This window comes from Puntigrus tetrazona, chromosome 23, assembly GCF_018831695.1.
Source record: "Puntigrus tetrazona isolate hp1 chromosome 23, ASM1883169v1, whole genome shotgun sequence".
NCBI classification, from domain to species: Eukaryota; Metazoa; Chordata; class Actinopteri; order Cypriniformes; family Cyprinidae; genus Puntigrus; species Puntigrus tetrazona.
Window position 1 is genome coordinate 15,000,685 of NC_056721.1, and position 19,583 is coordinate 15,020,267.

At 37.8% G+C, this 19,583-nt stretch overlaps 1 protein-coding gene and 1 pseudogene across 6 annotated transcripts in view; one reads left to right on the forward strand and one right to left on the reverse strand.

The window, feature by feature from the left end:
* The window catches only part of LOC122328902 (sushi, von Willebrand factor type A, EGF and pentraxin domain-containing protein 1-like), a 502,117-nt gene that overhangs the window by 314,894 nt on the left and 167,640 nt on the right, over positions 1 to 19,583 (reverse strand). The gene's annotated exons all lie outside the window — the stretch shown is intronic.
* LOC122329130 overlaps positions 1 to 19,583 on the forward strand; it is a 33,842-nt pseudogene that overhangs the window by 10,959 nt on the left and 3,300 nt on the right.

Genomic DNA, 19,583 nt, shown 5'->3' on the forward strand with positions numbered 1-19,583 from the left:
TGCTATTCATAAAAGATTCCTCCAAACATTTGTTTTTCAGCACTGTTAATGAGAATTGTGGAAGATTCTGCATTGTCATAACTTTAATAAATAAATTACTATACTGTATTAAAAAACTGTATCCGAAAACATTTAAGATATTTTGTTTTCACTGTATTTTTAATGAAATTAATTAAACTTTGATGAGCATAAAACAATACTACCAACTCCAAGCTTTTAACTGGTAGTGTAACTTAAATATAACTAGCTCCTTTTTTAACTTGTAGTGTATTGTATTTTTTAGTAGCATCACTTTAAGTTATGAATAAGACGTAACATGAGAAGCTACAGTTTCAATTATCTTCCCGCCACTGAACTGATTTCACTCCCGCTGCATTCAGAAACAGCAGAAATATTGCGAAGCAGATGAAATTAAGACAGTGCCGCAGGTAAAGAATAGAACGGCAGTGATGATTAAGACAAACTCAGTACCAGAGGCTCTAGCCAACTCCTGCCTTGGCTGTAACTGTTGCAGTGTCCTGTGGCAGAGCTACTACAGCGATTTGAACTAGCAGGCGGAGGCACAGACTGTATCTTAATTTTCACCACCTGCTCTTTGTGTTGGATTTGGGGGCCTGCTGCCAGTTCTATTAAACACTGCTCGAGGAGCTTTGGCCAAGAGTCTGACCGAGATGCAATGGAATTGGGATGCGGAGCTCCGTTTCCAGGCCAGCTCTTTCATTCGGACCTATAGAACAACAAAGGTTAACAATTTGACCGCAGTCTGGTCGAAAATAAGAGGGGTAATGGCCACCAAAAACTCATCTCTAGAGTATTGAGAGAATGATATTTATAGGGGTGTGAAAAGGAACATATATATGCTTGCGCTGCTGGTACTGAGAGAGCACAGGTGGGGAGATGAGGACCAAATGTGCTGGTAGTGCCACGTTAAAAGCACACACGCCACGTTCAAGTGTGCTTTCATGACGCTTCACTAGAATGCACAGAGGGATTGGTAGGAATTTTAATGCTTTAAAATAGCATTCATTGCAAACACTTGTAGATGTAAGGAATGCTTAACGACAAGCTGTTGAACTATTCGAAAAATAATGCACATCCGAGGTGGTGATGCGGCCATGACGGCTGTGCGGTTTTTAATAATTCAACGAGTATGTGCTTTCCATACATTAATAAAAATGTAATTTAGCGGCAAAAACATGGAAATGATCTGTTGTTTTTATCATGTTGATTATTTATTTGTTTGTTTGGCCAGTGTCATTTTGAGTTTTGGCTGTTTTGTTGTTGTAAGACATTTGAAATATTAGAAATCAGTTGGTGGAGTGATATGGACTGTAATGTAGTCAAGAGCTGCCTGGATGTTCTTCAGTTCCTGAAAATAATTGCACACCATAGAATGTTGTCAGCCAATAGGCATGCTAATAAGCAGCTAGTTAATAGTTAGAATTGGTCACTTTACTAAAGTGTTGTCAGATATTTTGTTTTTATGTTTTCCAGCATAATCTAAGAATTAAAAAATAAACATCTGACCTTTTGTACAAAGAAGCTCAAACTATCATTGTAATTACTTACATTTTTTTTAAGACAAAGACAAGAGTATTTGTTTTTTGTTGGTGTTTTGATCCTAAACTGATTATTTTCAAATGTCTTAACATTTTTCTTGAATTTTTTGGGGGAGATATTTAAGAATATTAATTGTTTTCCAGCATGATGTGAGAATTATGCAAAGAGAATTTTTTTATTTAAAAAAAACGTATCCAAGATTTTCAGCGTGGTCTCAGATTTTTGGACCTCGCTGAGTATGAAAACATGCCATTCGAATCTTGAAAACATTTCTAGCTTGGTGAATGTTCTAATGATTTGTGTTCATTTTATTATAATGTGAATATTTAAGAATATTCATTGTTTTTCATGATGCGAGCATTATCCAAATATATTTTGTGCTTTAATGGAAACAACTGACTTTTTGCACAAAGATACTTTAATGATCAGTGTAATACATTTGCTTCTCAATGTGAATTAAAGTATTATCTATATTTTAAAAAATATTTTATCCTAACAGTGATTATTTTAATATTTTGAAACTCTTGGATCTAAGATTTTCAGTGTGGTCTCCGTTTTTTTGGACCTCGTTGAATATAAAAATATACAATTTATAGCTATTTTACTGTACTAATGTTTGTTGATTTTATTATAAAGTGAATATTTAAAAGTATTTAACCTCAAAACGTAAGTCTGACTTTAGCCTGCTTTTAGAGGAGTTCAGTCACCCAGTTGAATGAGTGCTCTCAGGCCTGTGTCAGTGTAATCTGGAGCATTCACGGGTCTCGCTAAATCCCTGTAGGTCATTTGTGAGCCAGAGACTCTTTACCTCCTCCAACCCATTCACCAGCAAATTGCAGGTCTGCTGAAAAGTCGAACAAACTAACTTTCAGCGCCCCATATTCGGCTGCCTGCACCGATAGTTTTAAGTCTTTTCTGTAGCACAGAACTGCCATTGTTAGCAGTCTGCTTGCTGTCACTTTTGAGCGGAACAAAGATAACTGCACGTAGATTGATGAAAAATTAATCCACAGATGTAAGCTTTTCATGTGGGGAGTGGATGGACGAATGAAGCAGATGGAGAGGTGGAATATTTGAAATGGGGAATACAATGGGGAATGTGGGAGAGTGAGAATGAGAAAGAAAGAGAGCATACAAGAAAGAAAAGAGTGGGAGTAAGAGAAAATATTGGAGATGATTGTATCAAAGCGAGCGAGCGAGATAAATGATGACAGATTGAAAGAAGGAGAGAGAGGGGAGAAACAAAAAATATATAGAGAGAGAGCGAGAGTCGTCCCGCTCAGTGCCCATGGCGTCCTGTGGCATATCTTATCCTGCTTTCCACTCAGACCTAGTTCCAGATGATAATGAGAGAGCGGGTCCTTTGCTGCTCGATCCCCGGCACCGGGGAGACGGAGGCAGGAGGTGCGCAGCACACTGCCATTACCCCACTAATTGGGAGTCTAAATCATTTTGTCAGCTGTCAGTCAGAGCCAGGGATGAGGCAAAAAGACACCGGCGATGGTCGGCGCTGGGATACAGGCGACTCCCCTGCTGAGCCTGGTAAAGCACAGAGATTGTGCTGGTGTTGTTTGGCTGGGGAACAGGGCTTAAGTACACAGTGTCTGTCAGTCATCAGCAATGCTGTTCAGGGGGATGGACGGAGGTGCCGAGGGCCAGGGGCTGTCAGCTCATTAATGCGGCTGGGAAAAGCGAGCCTTTAGCTCTGAGCGTCCGCTGCCACACTCTGTGTGACTGCAGCAAGAGACTAGCTACACACGGACTTCAGGTTTGCTGCAGCCCAAATGTGCTCTCCACCTCTGTACTCACTTGAACTGTATCAAACTCTGTTTCAGTGAATGTTTTGCAGGAAATTTTGTGTTGAAGTTTCACAGAATCCTCAGATGGGATTTGGAGTCACACTTCACAGCACATTGCTCATGTTAGAGTGTAAAATTGCATAAGTAGAGAAAATTTTGGTAACTAGATAACGTAGATTTTGGAAATCTAATCTAATCTTTCTGCCTGCCGGAGCAAAACCCACTCTTACGATGCTAGGGAGTTGTTGCCAGGACGTTGCTATGTTGTGGTTAAAACGTTCTGGGTGGTTTTGCATGTTGTAGTAGGTTGTTGGGCGATATGGGTGGTTTCTAAGGTGCTTTTGTTAGTGGTTGCCAGGGTGTTGCTACGCACCCTGGCAAGTTCTGGGTGGTTTTCTGCATTTATACTTGATTTTTGGGTAGTTTTAGTGTGGTTGGTTGCCAGGATGTGGCTATATAATTGCTAAAATCATCAGTGTTGGGAAGGTTACTTTGAAAATGTAACAGGTTATAGATTACGTTACCTTAAAAAGAAGTTAACCTTAAATAAATCATATACATAAATCCAAACAGCAGATAAAAAAATTATCTGTGTCCTATACCCCTGAAATCAATTAAATCAGTATGTATTACATGTAAGTTACACCTCAACACTGGCTAAAATGTTCAGGGTGGTTTCAAACATTACTATATGGTTGATACATTGATAAATTTGTTTAATACATTTTTTTGAACGGTTCATCTCTGTGTGTTTTTAAGGGAGACGATTGTTCCCAGACCTGCCCACGTGGACTATACGGTACTAACTGCACTTTAACCTGCCACTGCCACAACCAAGCATCCTGCTCACCAATCGATGGCTCCTGCATCTGTAAAGAAGGTGCGGAATAATGTGCTCTCCTTCTTTTACGCTTATTCCCTCATTTTCCTTATAGACATGAATAAAGAGAAAGCCATGAGAGACTATGGGTTTACAACCAACCTAATAACAAGATTAAAGCTTGACCTGTACAAATAAATCAATAAGCAATCAATACATGCAATCAGATGCTAAGTAAAAAGTCGTAATCTTTACGTTCAATTACTCGGGACTAATTAATCATTTTCTAATTCCCTTTAACACAGATGCCAATGTTTAGAGAATGAATCCTGTCTATAAAAAAATCAGGAATGCTTGATAGGTCTGTTGTACTCAAAAACTCTGGTCATCATACATAGAAAAGCAGTAAATTATATCCCTATCCATGCCCTATATCCATCTCTATCATTATGGGAAAACTTGTGTTTCAGTATCAAAGGATCCAAAGCCTCTCCAGGTCACTTTCAAAGGATACATAAGCACTTAGCACTTACTTCCGCATATGGCCTTTTTAGACTGTAATGGCATAAAAATGCAGCGTGAATCCACAAGAGCCCTGTGAGTGCTCAGCGTTTGGCTGACCGCAGCTAACCGTACCTGCGGGAAGGCCTTTATTGTTGCATAAACATGGACTCGTCCTTAAAGGCCTGCACCAGCAGAGTATTCGTTCAGGTCCCTCCAGTTTAGAAGGAAGCTCATTAGAGACAGTACCTTTAAAATCCTCATCCCATTCATAATGCAGAACCCCAGTGTGCTACACAACTTCTCTGCCTATCCCACTCTGCTCTTATGTTGACCTCAAACCATGCATATATTCAACTCATTGACTGCTTTGCGGTGCGAGCCGAGGAGAAAAGAATCCTCTGGCTTCTGTCAAGACGTGACCTCACTTCCCCCTCTTCCCGTTCTATTAATTGAACACTGTTATAAACTAGAGAAGCTTTGGCTAGAACTCAAATAGAGAATGTTAAACCCTCGGTTTTTAGCAAATAAATAACTGAAAGAACCGGTCGTTGAGTAGACAAATAAATTAACGGATGTCTGTACCGTCTCCCTTTGCTTTAAAGGTTGGCAGGGTGTAGACTGCTCAATCCTGTGCTCCAGCGGGACTTGGGGATTGGGCTGTAACCAGACTTGTTTGTGTGCCAATGGTGCGGCTTGTGACCCAATCGACGGCTCCTGTACCTGTACCTCAGGCTGGAGAGGGGAACGCTGCCAGCAGCCCTGCCCCGTGAGTATCTTCCCGGGACCGGTTCCATTGTCTCTTTGCCAGAAGCTAGCAGGCCTGGCTATTTGATTTATACAAATTTGTCATGACAGGGCAGTTTGAGCTTAGCAAGATGGTTTGTGTGTGTGGTTATTCAGGATGGCACATACGGGCTGGAGTGTCGCGAGCGTTGTGACTGTAACCACGCTGATGGATGCGACCCTGTGAGTGGATTCTGTCGCTGTTTGCCAGGATGGACAGGTTAGTGTAAGACCAGTGACATAATCACATCGACGTGTTTAAATAGGGTTTTATGAAACAACATAGACGCTACAGTGAATTACACACTCATTTGTGAAATATTTGACGTTATTTTAAGCATACAGTGACAGGCACATAGGGCACATTCAGTTGACAGTAAAGACTATCCACACTGAACTTTCTATTCATCAAAGAAAAGTAACAATTAGTAACATAGTAACTCCCACCTGGTGGGCAAAACAAAGCTTTGCTTCACTGACCACCAGTTATTTTAACTCAGTTTGTAATAATTTAGTAAAATGCCTATTAAAATGCGGATATTAAAAGGTGAAATTCAGTAAACACCTTATTGATGTTGTATATTTTGTACAGGCAAGCAGATGAAGCCAGAATATAAATGCAACATGTAAAGTTTTGTGTTATGTGGAAACACTGAACCATTAAGCGGATTATGCGGTCATATTCGGTCTCATCTGCTTTCCCATGTAAACTACACATCATTAATACAGAAATGATTAAATTAGCTATTTTTGTTTTAAATATACTGTTTTGTCTCACTGTTTAATGATTGAAATATTGCCTTGGGGGCTGAATAAATTGAATTTTGTTAGCATACAGTTTTATTGTTTTGAGAGATCTAAATATTTGCAGCTGTTAAAAAGATCGAACGATTCTTGTGCAGTTCTATGGATATTTTGCCATCCAGGTCTTCATACCGCCACGTGACTGAAAATTATTGAAATTAATTGAAAAAAGAATAATTATTTACAGCATATCTGTTTTTAATATTGTTTCTTGATCACCATATCATCCTATTTGAATGATTTTGGAACAATGACTGCTAAAAACTCAGCTTTGCCTCACAGGAATATATGATATTTTAAAATATAAAAAAAAAACAAAAAAAACAACAACAACAAAAAATAAAAAAACTGTGAGGATAATGCTCTCTCCTGCTACTGGTATCCTAAAGATGAAGATACAATGTTATATTCAGGATTCGTAAGCAGGAAATTCTAATTTAAAAATGATAAATATTACCAACCCCAAATAGCTGAACGCTATTGTAAACACTTTCGTTGAAGATGATCAAGTACAGATTATTGGTACTCCATTTCATGTGATGGCCATTGTCATAGGAATACTTATATTGTGTGGATATCCAGAAATTACTTTTGTTCTGTATAGAGCTGCAGAGTGAAAGCACAATGAGACCCTGCTGTTACAGTTACGCTGTAGCTCTGCTTGCTCAAGCTGTGTGAAACAGACTTACTACTAATAGTAATACTATTGCTAATCATTATAAGAGTCAGCGGGCTGAATTTTGAAGATGCTGAGGTCTCTCGAGATACCACAATGTGTCTTCATGACACAAATATAATATATAATATCCACCCCAAAGCATCTGCTATAGTTTATTGTTAGAATGTTAGAACTGATTTTCCAATAAAAAAAAATTGCAGTACTTATTTTAACCAGAAATAATAAAATCAGCGTTTTCTTTGCAATAATGAAAGTATTAATCTTTCAACTGCCTTGATCTTAAGGGAAAATTCATGTTTGTTTGTTTTTTCTCAAATATAATTACAAAACATGAAATCCCATTTTATTTCAATAGCAAAGCAATATAATAAATTCTACAAATGTGTGTGTGTGTGTGTGTGTGTGTGTGTGTGTGTGTGTGTGTGCACATGTATATGTGTATATATGTATATATATATATATATATATATATATATATATATATATATATATATATATATATATATATATATATATATATGTACACACACACACATATATATATATGTATGTATGTTCAGATTATTCTACATAGGACCACCACGCCTCAGAAAGTTGTTAGCATCAGACACACAGCCTACAGGCAGATTAATATGAGATCTCTGAAAGCATGAAGCATTTATAATAACTGTTGCTGAACATGTTACCTAATTAGATTGCACTGACCCAGAATGAAGCAATCATTCTGCGGTTTTGCATATATGGCTTGAATTCACACTGTGCTTACACCTTCTGTTGCAGCGATCTCAGCACTGTGTGTCCAAGAAAGAGATATGAGAGGCAGTAGACATGTTTGAATATCACAGAAGGGCTGCGTTTACAAGTTCTTCAGCATGTGATCATGTTATACAAGAAGCGTAAGGGAGCAGGTTGAGATGGTAGATGTGGCTTTGCCTGCAGGCCCTCCATAACTCTCTCCGTTCAGGTCTCTGAATTCTGACCGTGTGTACTGGGAAATGATGTGGCTTTCATTATCTGCAAGAAGGAGCCAGCTACGCAGAAATCTCACGCTCTGTATCCGGCCCAGGTCTCCGCCATCTGCCAGGCCTAATGGAGTCACCAGGGTGCAAATAGGCCTCAGAGACTGCGAGCATCTGAACAAAGAGACTATGCAGAGCAGTGATTTATGGAAGCTATCGAGAGAGAGAGGGAGCTAGACGTACATAGTGCATATGTGAGAAGATATCGTCAGGTCTTAGACTTTAAGAGAATAAGCTACACATGAGATGGAGAGAAAGAGATTGCATAAGAATGTGTGATAGGGAATCTCACATGGAGTCATGTTTTGAGGTTGCTCATTTAAATAGGTCATATCAAATTTTAACTTCTAAAGTAAGAGTTTGTACGATAAAATCTATACTATAAAGCCCTGCAGGTGTTAGTCTCAAAAGTTACCAAAAGATCAATAATGCAATAATTGTTTTTAATTATTTATATTAGTGCTTCCAAATAATAAATATAAATATATAAATGCATTATATATTTATGCCTTTAATGTCTTAAACTTATACAGTATAAATGGATAATGCAGACATATGTAAAACTAGTGGACTTGAATAAATATAACAAAAATATACCAGATATATGAAGAAAGTGTATGGAAGTAACTTTTTCTATTGCAATTCTATTGTAAATTTATAAATGGAAAGAACATTATTACTGGACCCAAAGCTTTTTTTTTGTTGGGTTTATATCCAGAGGAACAAAATTATAATAGAGCAAGCATTCATAGACCTTGCTTTATGCCAAGAAATGTATAGCTCTGTTGTGGATAAAGACAGAACAGAACAAATACAAATCAATGGGTAGAAAAATGTTGTCAAGCTTTCATTTTTGAACGTGCAAGCGATAATAATAATGCAGTTTGTTCTTTTGATTCCGTTATTTTTAAAATTCATGAAACAAAATTAATCATAAGTGAACCATATGAGCCAAAATGATTTTCACATGTTCTTATTCAGTAATCACTGGAAAGGACATTAAAAACATTTAATAATTACAAAAGCATACACATAGGCATAGTTCAGCAGCAAAAAATATAACATATATAATCACAAATAAAATATATTTATTATGAACTAAGGTAAGAAAAGTAAATGGATTGTCTTTGAAGAGCAACAGCTGGAAGATTTTGTGATAAAAATGAAAAGTATTACTAAAGAATTGAGGAGTACAGCACATGAGAGATATGCCCAAGGACAGACAAGCCGAGAGTGTGTTTTATCAAAAGAGAGAAAGAGAGGATGTGTGAGACAGGAATTAAATGGTCACTTTCAATAAAACTGTGCGTGTGTCTAATGGAGGGAGGAAGAAAGAGACAAAATAACTGGGAGAGAGATAGAGTGAGAAGGCAAAATGTAGACATGCGATATTAGGTGCTTCAGGGGCTCTAGACTGGAGGATGGTGGGGATAACACAGAGTGTCCTGCAGAAACCTTTGCATTACGTTTGCAGGCATGTGCCCCGTGTGTCCACTTAACATGTAAAGTGCCCTGGAAAGTGATGGTATATGATGGTACTTGCTCTTCACTCATTAATTGGCTTCCAGTCCCCCTGGCAGTTCTCTTCTAGAAAAGTCTCATATGCAGAGAGTCACTTCTCTTCTTTCTTCTCCCTCGCTCTGCTCAAAAGCCCCTCTGTTTGTCACCATTAGGCTTTCAGGGCACTCTTCTATTCTCATTCATTGCTGACAATAAAGGAAGTGCAGGACTTTTTTTCTGCCCAGCCCAGCAGAAGCTCAAACAGGCTTGCCCTCCTTTGATGTGCGGTGGCTGGGCTTGTCTTAACTGCACATCCCCGTTGCCTCTCCGTCCGACCACTTCTCTGTTCTGCCACAAAGGTGAAGCAGGTATGATGCCTGTCCCTGAAGTTTAGACCCGGTCTAATTCAAAGCCTTGGGACTAATGCCGTTTTAATGGGCCGTGCCACTCACTCAGAAAGTCTCTGTCAAAGGAAATTGCAAATGAGGTTCCTGAGCTGCAGCTTGAAAGGATGTGTGTGAGAATATGTGTGTGTGTGTGTGTGAGAAATGTGTGTGTGTGTGCACATCATTTCTCCCTTCATGCTCATTGTGCTTATGGAGTGTGAATTATATAGATGCTAATTTATTTAAGTTGTATTATTAAAGCAATAAGCCACTCGAGGATGAGCATTACACTGATTTTAAAGATAAATGGTGTGTTAGTCAAAACTGTGATCAGTTCACTGTAGTTCATTGCTCCAAATGGCTTTTTTTTTAAAACGATGACAGCAGTCACATATATTGTCACATAACACATATATATATGTTATATATTTATGTATATGTTAATAACATTAATGACCAGAATTGTGGTAGAAACGCACCTGACATAAGTTAAACCAGCCTCAGGTGACTTTTTCTAACAGCAAATTGTGATAGCTCTGACCACACTGGGGAACCAGGCCCAATACAGCTCAGTTAAGAATTACAGCTACCTGACTCCTATGAGACTCTCATTCTTAGTTGAATGCTGTCTCAACCCCCTAAAAATGAACACATAAACATATGTCTATTTATCTATCTATCTATCTATCTATATTTGAATACACACATATTTTGTGTCTTTTCTATTATTTTATATGTATTTTTATTTCTGTTATCATTATGTGTTTTATAGTATATTTACAGTAGCGTTTGGCTGTTTGTCTGCTGTGTGGTGGATCTGTTAAAAGCTTGTTGTGCCTTGTTGTTTTTCTGTTTTTGTTATAACCCCAGCATGACCTGCTAGTGTCATTACATTACAGCACTTTGAAACAATATGGTATGTCTCTTCTTTATGTATTTGTGTGCCTATTGAGTGTGCCTGCTTGAGCATGTCCTAGTGGAACTCTACACACAAACCAGCTGAAAGAGAATGGGAGAGAAGGCTCAACCACTCGAGGACTTGGCCCTGTTAATGAACACTCTGCACTGGCAGGGAGGCCCAGTCTGATCAAAAATACATACAGAGCAGAGCACAGAGCGGCCCAGTGCTGCGGCCAAGAGATGCTGAACCTACACACACCCCATGCTTTTGAAACCAGGACTTGTGCTTTCAGAGAAGCCTGCTTGGTACTCTGTTGCCGTCCCAGTAGAAATTGTGATACTAGCTTACTATAAAAGCAGTGCCCTTAAGGTTCAGGCAGCCCCCTCACAAAAGTCTCTTCCAAACAAGCAACTGATTTATTTTGCTTTTGTTTGTTTAAGCTTTCCTGCATCTATTCCCACTTCTGTTTTCTGCTATAATAGTAAATATGGAAGAACCACGGAGAACATGCACTGATCTTCCCTCATTTGTTTTTAACAGAGCATCCACTGTGACAGCATCTGCCCTCAAGGCTTTTGGGGGCCTAACTGCTCCATGACCTGCTCATGCCAGAGCAGGCTCCTGCTCTCCTGAAGACAGGACCTGCGTGTGCGCCCCTAAGCTACCGCAGGACTTCCTGCAAGAGAAGTAAGCTTCCTGTCAACTTCCGTTCTCCTTCCAGTGACACTCTTTACACAATGTCACCTTCTCAAAGCCTATCACGTAAGTGGTTTTGGTTTTGAACACACTTCAACCGAGGACGATAAACAAGGGGGGAAGAGGGGGTCACGACTGTACATCAGGCGGTGACCCTCTGGGAGTGGAGTGGGGACGGTTGAAGAAGGAAACACTTAGTGAAAAGTCATGAACATGTCTTAATCACACAAGTCTTAATCACTTCAGGCCTGGATCGCTGTAGAGAAGCAGTGTCCATGTGGGGCTCTCATCAGCCTCTCCGCGAGGAGAGTGTTTACTCGACGGCCTCTCAGGGTCTGCTTCTTAAGACACTGTTTTGCTCTTGCTGTTTCTCTTTACTACACTGTGCCCTCAACAGATATGCTGACTGATTGCTGAGTCATTTCCAAGGTCTGTATATAGTAAAGTCTGTATATAGTCTGTGTATAGTAAAGTCAGTAAAGACAACAAAAACATATATCTATCTAATAAAAACAGGCATTATATATAGTATTGCTGTTGAAACGATTAATCACAATTAAAAACGTTTTTTGAATAGTAAGATTTTAATGTTTTTAAAAGAAGTCTCTTCTGCTCATCAATAGTTAGAAAAACACAGCAAAAACTGTATTATTGTGAAATATTTACTGCTGATTTAAAATGTTCAATGTTTTCATATTACATTGAAAGTAGATAAGGAAAATGTATAGTTTATCAGAATGCCAAAAAAATTATAGAGTTTTCTTTATTCAAAAATATAATGTATTATTTATGTCTCTTGATTTTGTGGTTAAAAAAAAAAAAAATCCAGAAAATCAGATCAAGACTTTCTTGAGATTCAACCAGTAAGGAGGAAGTGTGTGTTCAAAGATTGCAGTGAGAAAGAAAAGGGAATGCGTTAATCTTCACCACACTGTTTGTTTGTTGTACAATTATCTTAATTACAAGGCCACCACCCCATGGTGGAAAGGTCAACACGCACTCCTCCTGCATTACACTAAGCTACAGCAATTAAAGCGAATCAAGACTCTAATGAAGAAAAATGACCCACAGAGGCTCCCATCTAGGACAGAGCTGAGTGACAGAGACAGACTGAGCCCTCATGCTCTGTGAAACAATGAGCCTGACCATGAGGCGACTGACAAACCCCCTCATTATTTCTGCACCTACATTAGTTGTACAGGTGACAGTGGCTCAGTGGTTCAGGATTAAACGCTGGTACCTAGAAAGAATGATTCCAGATTATAAGGTGGCCTGGGATTATAACATTACAGAGATGGATTTCAGAATCAGTTAAAAAAAGAATTAACAAAAAATTATATTTCTTTTACACTACCATTCATTACTCCCTTAAAGGCTGCATTTATTTGATTAAAAAATTACCTTACAAATGATTTTCAGACAAGAGAATTTAAATGAAAAATTTTATATATTTAATTGTATATATATATATACATATATATATGTATATACTCACTATATATATATATATATATATATAAAATTTAATTATTCCTGTAATGAAAAAGCTGAGTTTGTATCCTTTGTACAGTAACTAACTACTGTCACTTTAGATCAGTTTGAGTATCTCCTTGTTGAATAAAAGCATATGTGACCCTGGACCATAAAACCACTCCTGAAGATTAATATTTTTTTAAACTAGATTTTATTCTATTACTTAGGACAATGTTTGATTGTGAGTACAGCTATTTGAAAATCTGGAATCTGAGGGCTAGACAAAAATCTAAATATTGAGAAAATCAGCACCAAAGTTTTCCCAAACAGAGATTCTTTGCAAGTGAATATTCCCTAACCAAAAGTTACCGTTTGATATATTTACAGTAGGGAAATGTTCAGAGAGTAACTATATGGAACCCCATAATTTTTTTACTCATTATGATTTTGCTTTAAAAAATATATTATTTTGACCAATACAAAATATTACAGGCTATTACTACAAATATGCCCCTTTTCATATATAACTGGTTTTGTGAATCAGATACACATATACATTAATATATATATATATATATATATATATATATATCTTTATATATATATATATATAAAATATACTAAAACTGACTAAAAGCATGTTTAGATAGTAAAGTACATAAGATTGTGAAAGAATGTGAATTGCTTTGTACAATATTTTTCTAACTATAGTTGCCTGTGTGTTGCCTAATGTCCTTGTCCTTCAATCATAATACTACAATCCTGTATTCATATTTTCCTTTTTATTTAGCTTCTAATCTCCTAATTTGCAATTTCTTGCTTTCCCACTTTATCTTTGCTTCTAAATCCCTGTTTTTGCCCATGACAGTTTGTCCTCCCTGGTTTCTGCGGGCTTTGCTGCAGTGAAGTCGTACCCACAGTGTCTTCACACAGCAGCACGACCCATACCAACACGTCATGAGTCACTGTGGAGGTACTGGCCAGTTTCAACAGGCTCGCTTTGCAGCCAAGGCAAGTGGTTTCTCATTCCTCTCCTCTGTTTCTCTCTATTTTCTCTCCCTCTCACACAGAACTCTACAAATCTAGCAGAGTCTTGTAATTTGGAGAGAGTATGGAAGAAGTATGGTCACATCACTGTCCAACCTTTTTCTGTTGCAGTATTTTTCAATTGGGAAACACACTGTGACTGAATCAATACACTAAAGTATCCATTTCTCATGATAATGTGCAGAAATGCTATGATTTCTGCAAAACTGTTGACACATTCTGTTATTGCTAACACAGTTGCAGTTCTGGTGGACTTTTGGCATTTTTACAACTCTCAGGGGCCAATGTAGAAAATGTTCGGAATAGCCAACTGATGGAAATGTTACTGTCAATAATTATATTCTTTTGGAAACTTTTGGGAGTGTTGAACAGTGTTGTTGCAAATTCTGGTTTTAAACTTGTCATAATGTAACATTTATACTAACTGGCTGACAGAATTAGCACAAGTTTTGTTGGAGTTATGAAGAATGACTTATAGTAACAGTCCACAAAACAATAACTAGTTTGTATCTTGACTTTTCAAGGTTCAAACTAGTTATTGACCTACAATAACAGATGTGTTAACTAAATTGAGAGAGTTTCCATATATCTGTCATGCACATATTTTTAAAAATAGCAAAAAAGTGTATATTATTTTTGTATTTGTACAAACTTAGGAATATTATATTTATCCTTTTTATTTATTATATATATATATATATATATATATATATATATATATACCATATATATATATATATATATATATATATATATATATATATATATATATATAAGCCCCCTATTTATTTAGCAATAACAGAAAACATTTACTGGTTTAAAATGTCTATAAAAATACACATTTACCTATAATAAAATGATTTGCTTATAATTTTACATAGTAGAGGTCCAGTGAAAATTCTGGCAGAGAAAATCTGGCTGAAATGTTTTCTCCACATTTTAAAATGCACGATTCAGGCCCATAAAAGCAGGTAGTTCTTCTGGAAGCAAATTCCATAAGCTTTAGTGGTCTTTACTTCCTAGTCACTTCGCCCCACTCTGCTGATGAACCAGAGTAGACCAGAATCAATTGTTATGTAGATGGTATGTGCAGCAGGAATTGTGCACTCCTTTAGGGAATCTCGACGAGCTAGACACTGCCTGTATAAGCGATGACATGGATTTTGATTGGTATGTAATGATTGATGTGCGGTTCTGTTGGAATTATATACATAAATGATGCACATAAATAGTTTACCCCTCTCAACCTACCTGTATCACTGAAATGAGCTGTACTAAGACCCGCATGGCATGTTATGCCATTCTGTATGTGTGTGTGTGTGTGTAATGCCATTGCTTGCAACATGCCCATCCGCCAGAACGCCACGCTGACTCTGCGGCTCCGCTTGTACTGAAAATAATTGGCATTATCACTGACACTCCTGACAAATAACCTTCAAGAGGAAATCTGAATATTGCTGAGCTCCATTCTTCTGGTAGAGACATGAAGCTACTGAAAAGTCAGGTCGATATCACAGCTTTCCATTTTTTGGTGAGCTCATAGTAGAAAACCAGAGCAAGCATAAGGACAATAAGTAATAGTTAATTTCACTAATATACTTCATTCTTCAAGATTTCACGTCTAGCAGGTCTATATAATACCTGGAAGAGCTATCTGTTAACATTGCCATTCATCATTCCCATTCAGCTGTGCCAACCATAGATGACTCCCTCCTGAGAAGTGTGCAGTTTGAAATCTGCCATCATCTGGCTGATAGCAAAACATCTACTGTAATATAATGACTATCCTACTGCATATATGTTGCTTGAAAAACAAATTTATTTCAAACCAGAAAGCAGCATGGCTACTTTCGAATGTCAATGAGGAAATGTCATTATTATGACTTCCTACCCGTGGGGTTTAGTGACCAGAATAAACCCTGCGTAGTTTTTTTGAGAATGTCTTTAAGGGATTTCATTTTGACTTTTTAAAAGTTTCCAAATTAAGCTCCTCGCTGTCGAGAGAGGCGCTATAAATATTCACTCTATATTGGACTAGTTGCATACAAGTTTACATAGATTACAGGACTCTGAGCAGAAGTTTCAGGTCAAGCGAGGCAGATTTTCAACTCAAACTAATAAACCCTAACCTCACTTCCCATTCCACAGCACCCCAACTGAGACGTCCAGATACAAAATATATAAACCATCTCATAATAATTAACAGTCTTTTCACTTGCCGTTAAGGAAAGGCAGTACATAGATACTATAGAATTCACTTTCTAAATTGCTTTCCAGACCGTCTTGTGAATCAATATTTAATATGTTAAAGCAAAAAAGAAGGGGAAAAGGTTAGAAAGGCTTGTTTTAATTTTGTCAGATCATAATTACTGGAAGAAAGGCAGGCCTCGGGGATGGTAGCTAGCCCACATACCTGCACTTTTTGTAGATTTGGTCTATGCAGCGTCCTCCGATGTCTTGAGCCCACGTTCACCCATCTCCAGAGCGAGCTAATGAACTTCAGCTAGTCACAGTTGGAATTGAAAGCGGGCTCAATGACATGGGGGCCACTAACTAATAGAGCAAGCTTTGGAGTTAGTTGAAAGAAGTTTCCACAAAATGAAGAGTGTGGAAATATAATTATTCAAAGCCAGTGGCACAGATTTAGCTTCAGCTTCGCCAAATTAGACCCAGACTGTCTGATTGCAACATCTGACTCTATTGTATGAAAGCTGTAGTTCAACTCCACTGAGAAGCTAAAGACATATATTGTATTCCCACTAAGAGAGCAGCATCCCAGCCAGTAATGTACCTTGCTGGGAGGAGACTTGAGAGAAGGGAAAAACACGATGGGTTTAAACTAGGCCGAAAATTTCCCTAATTGAGGCAAGTGTCAGAGCATGATGAAAATATTCATTTTTATTAAAAATGTACACAAGCTCTATTTTTAATTTAAGTAGTACATCCAGTCGACCCTATTCTTGTGCTTTTGGCACCAGTGAAGCTAGCTAAGATGGATAATTGGACAGTGTGACAGAAGCACATGTTTGGAAGGGTGATTCAACACAAAAAGTGCACAGAGGCATGACTTACAATCACTGCTGCATGTCACTCTAGTTTATCATCAGTTACTACTCAGAGCTAGAACTATTATAGGCATTACACCTGGCCAACGTTGTACGATCTTTCAAAAGTTTTAAGGTGAACTGCAAGATGCTTTATGGAGATTACTGTAATTACCTTAACCTAAAATCTTTCATGTGATAAAATCTGTAGTTCATTTTCAGAAATATTATTTAACATTTAGTCAATCAGCATTTCATAAATTTGAGGTCAGTAAGTTTAGTTTTGTTTATTTTGTTTTACATTAAAATTAACATTAAATTGATCAAAAGTGACAGTAAAGACATTTTTGTTACATAAGATTTTATATTAATTTCGTTTTTCCACAATTCCACAACAATACCAAGTAAATCCTATAATTTTCAACATTTTGCGATAAAATATATATATATATATATATATATATATATATAACATAATTAATATACACAGTACACTTTTACATATAATACAATAACTTAAAAACTTTATTTGAATGCGCTTAACCATTTGTAACACTAAATATTGTCATATTATTGCTGTTTGCATAGTTTTTAATCAAACAAATGCAGCCTTGAATGTATGAATAAAGAGCATTTTGTCTTTTCAAAGAGTGCCTGACAGGGGATGGGGCTGTATTAGAGTTTAGAAAAATAATCAGCTATTGGCGCTCATCATTTCAATCTTAGGTGTTTACGATGCAGCTTCTGGCCACGCCACACTGTATTTCACTGAAAGCAAAGCATTTCAGAATGATATATATGTTTGAATGATATTTAACTGGAAATCTAAGATCAGTGTTTTGGAGATTAAAATCATTGAATATGCTGTGATTACCATTGGAAAGAGATGACTCACAGGCTTAAGTGTTGTGTTTGTGTCTGTGTTATGTCTATTTTTGTCCCGTCAGTGTGTCCCAGTGGCAAATCACAGGAAAGCCTGTGCTGAGATCTGCGTGTGCACTAACAATGCTTTCTCTAACCCATTTATGGCTCTTGCCAATGTTTTCCAGGCTGGACTGGAGCGACTGTTCTACAATCACGAAGCAATTTGTCCTTCTCTTTGTTTGCATTTTCAGACAATATTTTATTTGTCGCTCTTAATGTTTTATCCTGCTCTTTCCCATCATTTCATCCATTTTGTCTTTCATGGGCCGTCTCATGTCATAGTGCCACGTAAATCATGACCGCGTCCATTTTCTTTGCAAATACCCCACAAGACCAACAATTTCTTCAATACTCGATCTACTTGATAGCACACTCCTCAATAATTTACACAGCGCAAGAGAGCGGCAATATAGGCAGAGGTGAGTGCAACAATGTCTCCCAGAGGGTATGGCTGCCTAAGCCCCCCCTCCCCTCTCACGCTGTTAATCTAACACTGTTTGCTGTAAGTGAAAGAGTGAGGAGACTGACTAGAGATTTCAATTATTAATTCAAACGGTGCCAATTTCAGCTTATACTGTGCGCTCAGGCCCTCATTTACGATATGATTCTTTTTATTTGGCTCTACCACATTTTGTTTACCAAAACATGCCAAATTTACATCAAATGCATCATTTTGCTGCCATATTATGTCAATTAGGGAGCCTGTAAATGTGCGTTTGGGCGCGTTTTTACACATGTCTTCATTTGACGTGTCTCTGGATCCCTTGGTTGTCCACATAGGCGACAGTGGGGCCCTGACTGCCCAGACTCATCCTGCTGTCTGGCGGGCCCAATGCATGAGTGCCTGCAGACGGAGAGTGCAGGTGCAGCCTGGGCTGGACCGGCCTCTACTGCCACACAGCGTGAGTCTCTCTCACACTGATACACACACATTGACAGTTATTAAATGCTTACAAACAAGCCACAGCAAACACCATCTCCGCACACGCAACGAACGTAAGTTACACAGTGACATCTGTTGGCAGTTTTCAGAACTGCACGAGAGAAGTTATGAAATCTCGCTGATGTTATGATGCCACTGAGTGGTCCTTAATAATAAATGCACGTTTTATCACGTCAGTCATTTAACTCCATTATACGACCTTGCTCAAGAGCTGAAATCAAAAACCATCAACATCACGCCTGCAAAAATCCCAGATCCATCTTTCATTCCTTCGTTCAATCATTTTCTTAGTCCACTCCTCTGCTGCCACTCTGTTTGAAACTTTTTTTTTTTTTTTATAGCGGCAGTGATATAAACTCTTTCTTGAGGTAGTGAAATCAGTTTGTGTTTTGCTGCAATGTTTGCTCAGTGAGCTTGATATCTTTGGTGGCCAGGCTGTCTTTGCGTTATTTGTGTGTTTATGTACTGTACCTTGTGTTTGTCTATGATATCGCTGCTAATTAATACGAGGCCTTCGTGAAAGGAAACACTGTCATGATACTATAAACTCAATTAAATTGCATGTTATAATAACAAATATTGTGTTTCTTTTGGAATTTCTAGTCATGGAGCTTCTCTTACTCCAGAGTTCCTGTTGCTGGCTACATCCCAGCGTACACCAATATGTTGTAGGTTAATGTGATGCCAGCAGGATATCTCTT